We start from the raw sequence: 5,000 nt of genomic DNA, 5'->3' as shown, positions 1-5,000 counted from the left end.
CTATTATATGTATTTTATCTGTTTGTTTTTGTTTACAGTGATTTTTGTATGTATATTAAATTTGTACATATTTTCTATATTTTATATTAAGTATATGTATTTTTTCCTGGTCTATATTTTACCAGGTGTAGGCCTGTGACTGTTATTTGCCTTTTGTGTGTTGTTTATTCTTGTTCTTTAATGAAAGCCTGGTATGAAAAAAAGGTTTTGGATTATTTTTGTTTAAGGAGTTATTTCATTGTGAAAACACTGGACTTTTATGCTTTTTAAAGCCCTTTTAATTTGTCCTTGAAGATGTAAACCAACACATAAAATATATTTTCTGCCTGGAGTGTGACCTGTTCTGTAGCTATCCCAGGATCCCCATATAGTCCATCCATTCACTTACATATCACATCTAGCCCTTGTTATGCATCCTGAGAACCTGATCTAAGACTGGTGAGCACAAGTGCATAATAATCCTTTATTATAAAATCATGAAAATAGTCCATTTCATTTAGATCACCCATTTAATGGTCATGTTGTTCCTAACTGTAAATGCTACTGGTTCATATTAGAGAACTTGGGCAGATAAATAGTCATGGATGTCATTGAAACTCTGTCAGTTTATCCTGCCTTTACCCTTGTGACATTATTTGCCCCTCACCGGCGCTGTTCAGTCATCCAGTGCTGAAATGTAGTTTATGGTTGAAGTACTTCTTCTGTGTTAAAATACTAAATATCTGCCTATACACAATGAGCCTTTAGTTCAGCTGCTAAAGGCTGCAGTGTCTGTGACAGAGGTGACTTGAATGCTAATCTGATTTTGTCTTATAAAAAGGCCTACTAAGAAGGCTTGTGCACTGTTGCATCTGGGGAAGAAGACTTAATAAAATAATAATAATAATTATATATAGTAGATATGCAATATGCAATATCTATGCAGTATGCAATACTATACAAATGCAACATCCTTTGTATAGACCGTATTCCTGGAACCGATTTGATATGGATCATAGAATATTTCTTTGGAAGTACTTCATCAGCAGAATTTTACCAGCGTCTACATTTATTACTGAAGCACACTGCAGTTATTTGTTGTGGCTTATTGCATTTATTGATATTTAATTTGCATACATCAAGCTTCTAATTGCAATTGACTTTTTGTCCACATTTATATATTTGAAGAATTCCCTAATAGAGATGTACATGTATATGGAGTTGTGTTTTATCCATATTAAACTATCAAACACAGTCCACTGATCCAAGTAACAGTCTGACTGAACTGTGATTTATAGATTATTAGAGTATATTTATTAATCTAATTATTAATGAATTATGCTTCAATATTTTATGACTTAAGTTTTGATTTTAATGAAACAATTAAGGAAAATCTGTAAAATTTAATAGCCTAATTTGACCAAATGAGCCAGTATAAAGGCATATGTCATAAAAGTTGTAGATTGTCACTTGATGCATATTTCTGGAACTATTTAACTACTAACTACATGCAGCTAAATGAAATATTATTTTATTATTTTTTTCCCCCCTAACAGATCATGGTTGATCCAAGAAACACAGACATCAGGCTTAGTCATAGAGTTTAGTCGTAGACAATACTTATTTAAAGATTAGGCATTAATTTTTGTACACCCTTTGAAACGAACTGTTTCTTTGTAAGAAATGATTGTTGTGCTTGAGATAATAAGTGGTCCCTTGTGATGGCATTTCATTGATCCCACAGGATTAAAAGGCTACAAAAAGCAAGCAGCATAATCAGAATTCAAAGAGTAAGACCCTAAAGGTTTGCAGCTTGCTTCTGATAAGGCTGCAGGGCACATAGAGAAATCCCTGGTGTTGAATGAACTCTGTGTTCATTTGTGTCCAGCTGGACTTACATGAAATACTGCAGGTGTTAATTCAACATGGGAGTATTCTGTATAGAGTCAAGGCTTTTATCTGGCGATTCACTGCAGCTTCCTGTTTACCAGAAAATGTAGGTTATAGCTACATCCCAGATGCACACTGCTCCACTAAATAGTATCTGTAAATAGTGTGACAGCCAACAGTGGTCACCTACTGTGCCATACTCTTAACATACTGTACACTCTCAGAAAGAAAAAGTGTACGAACCTTACCCTTTCCCTGTCACAGGTATTGCACCGGGTACGCAATTTGAATAGGCCTAAAGATGCAATGTCAAAAGTAAATACAGTCCATTTATTTATACCTTTAATCATTTTTAAAAGTATCGAATATTAATTTCAAAAGGTATGTTTCAGGGTGAAATATACATAGTAAAGTTACACCTGATGTATCATTAATGGTACCAGCCAAGGCAAAAAATAAGGTTTTTGAGAGTGTTTTATGCACTCCAGTAGAATTGATGAAGCTTGGATAAGTTTGGAGAACTCTTATTCCTCCCAGGTAAAAAAAAAAAACTTGTTTTGACTTCAGAAATGAGATGAAAAGCATTATTTTGACAGTTACTGTATTCTACGTTGGCTAAAATGTTCATCTTTAAAATCGGCAAGTTTCTACACAGCAGAAAAAAAAAAGAAAAAAAACCTGCCTCTATAGGGTTTACTATAGGGTTATTTCGTCTTTATTCTCTCTTATAGTTTGCAGTTGCAGTTTACGGTCTAAAAACTCTAGGTTATGAATATTTACGCATAAATGTGTGATTTATGGCTCCAATGAAAGATGTGTCCGACACTTCCAATAGAATCCAGCTGCCACTTTGTGTTCCGGAATGTCAACCAATCACAGCGCAGCTTCACCTAGACTGTAAACAGACACACACACACACACACACACACACACACACACACACACACACACACACACACACACACACACACACACACACACACACACACACACACACAAAGCACGTGCACTTATAACAAATTAGTGTGACCATTGGTACGCGGCTATAGCGGACTGAATTACACTCTAACCAGGATTTCAAGTCAAAAGGCTTTTATTATACTGCAGTCTCAGTTAGTTGAAATCGTGTACTCAATGAAAAATCAGAAATAAGCTATTCTGGTGAGATCTTTAAATATCCTGTGCGGAAAACTTCATCATAAAGGGTTCGGTGTAGAATCTTTGAGGAATATATACACCAGGCATTAATGGGGTCAAATCAATAGTTACCGTAATTACACCTCACTTTTGATATCTTACTGTAGTACATGTAATGTTGCGAAACACAGGAGCCCTGGCTAGGGGGCGCCCCCAGTAGACTTACACCGGAAAAAGATCTCAAGACGCCACAGATTCGGTCTGGAATGCTATTACTGTATGTGTACTATCAGTGAATAAGTTGTGCCAGAGTGCTTATGTTACCTCTCGACAGATTTTTGATCTTTTCAGAGAGAATATACCCAACTGTACTTATCCTTGTCACGGTTTTTGTGCAGTTAGTGTGTATATTTTACCTGGGAAAATTTAAAAAACCCAAAGTACACAGTATGTGTACCAGAACTCTAAAAAATGCAAAATGCACAAAACATGCACACTTTATGATACCATCCCAAATGAAGAGAAAATAGCTTGTATTTGTATTTCCGAGATTGGTCAGAATCTCAGTGTTGTGAATGCAATCGAATGCTTTATTAAAATGTACCTGAGAAACTGTGAACATGGTGCTACATTGGCAGTTCAGGCAAAATATCATCTATGTGTAAAAGGAATTGCTAAAGTTTAGTGTAAAGTTGACTGTTGTTTGTTAATTAACCAGCAGCCATTCGGACAACACTTGTTGCCAGTGTTTCTTTTTTTAATCGGGGATTTTTTTGTTTGTTTTTTTACACCTTAGGCAATGCTAATTATTATCTATGTAAAGCACGTATGTCTATTTTTGTAAATAGACACTGGTCACCTCTTCAGCATCAGTAAATGTCTTTTATATTTATTTTTATTGTCCAAAGGTGTCCAAAGTTGTTGCTAATTTGAAGATCCAAGATATGACCCGATATCCCATTTCACCTACAGTCCAACAAGAGTATTGACCATATTAGTTAAGGAGGAATCATCTCTATCTGTAATTCAGTTTCCTGAGTTTTTTATCCAAATCTGATTGTGGTAACTTTCTCACATAACCCACTGTGTGTAGCTATAAAGTCTGTGTCTTCATATCCTGTCTTATCTCTCACTTTATACACTGCACTTGGGAACGTTACTGCGTTTAAAGGCTCGTTTAACTTGATTGTCTCTGTTAAAAAGAATAATAAATGCATAGTAAAGACTAAAAGAGAGCCCCAATGCACTGGTGTTCATTACACTATGTAAAGCTTATCATGTGTTGTTAGCTCACAGTAGTCGCTTTAGACATTCTTGTAAAGAAGAAGTGTTTTTTTTTTTTTTTATGTTATCAAAGTATTTTGCGCCGCGGTGCTGGAGAGCCAGTCTGCGTGAGCGAGACTGCAGCAGGGTTATAAGAGAACTACACGACGGTGTTGTCCCGCCTGAGCTTCGGTGGGAGTCGCCGGTGCGGAGGGCGCTGTGCTGTGAGGGACGGAGGAGCGGAGAGTTTCTCCTCCGAGCAAAAGTGAAGTGTGCGCACGGCGCGGGACCGCGGCTCGTCCCCGCTCTCCGGGACTTCAGCTCACTTTGCGCTTTATTTTCTCTCTTTCTCATGCAGACACTGTAACGACCACACAGGATCGAGTGCCGGCTTTTATGTATTTATTTATTTATTTATTTATTCTTTTCTTGGATGTCACTGTGATCTCCGTGTTGTGAAGCTCCGGCTGAAGCCTCCCGCGGTCGCCGCACGCCTGTGAACGCAATGGTTCGGTTTAACGCACACGATCAACAGCCCGTCTCTGAGACACACAAGTGCGAGTTTGTCCAAACATCCTGAGGACTTTTTATAGGACAATCTTTTTTTTTTTTTTTTCTGAGCACGCGATTGAAATGTAAGATCAAACGATCGCGTTCTTTCCGTGATTTTTCTTCCTCCACAAACCGACTATCTGCGTGTGGGTTTATTTTTTCGCCTCTCTGCCACGGGA

The 5,000-nt window shown here is 37.3% G+C and overlaps 1 protein-coding gene across 4 annotated transcripts in view; it reads left to right on the top strand.

The window, feature by feature from the left end:
• nfia (nuclear factor I/A) overlaps window positions 1-5,000 on the top strand; it is a 140,958-nt gene that overhangs the window by 23,693 nt on the left and 112,265 nt on the right. Inside the window, exon 1 of one of the 4 annotated variants that reach the window (XM_047807358.1) lies at window positions 4,255-4,667. The exons of the other annotated variants lie outside the window; for them this stretch is intronic. The gene's annotated coding sequence lies outside the window, so the exon portion shown is untranslated. Of the gene's footprint in view, window positions 1-4,254; window positions 4,668-5,000 lie in introns of those variants that run through there. 4 annotated transcript variants of the gene reach the window in all.

The sequence above is a fragment of the Tachysurus fulvidraco genome, chromosome 2 (genome assembly GCF_022655615.1).
Source record: "Tachysurus fulvidraco isolate hzauxx_2018 chromosome 2, HZAU_PFXX_2.0, whole genome shotgun sequence".
Taxonomy (NCBI): Eukaryota; Metazoa; Chordata; class Actinopteri; order Siluriformes; family Bagridae; genus Tachysurus; species Tachysurus fulvidraco.
This window is presented reverse-complemented; position numbering and strand designations above follow the sequence as displayed.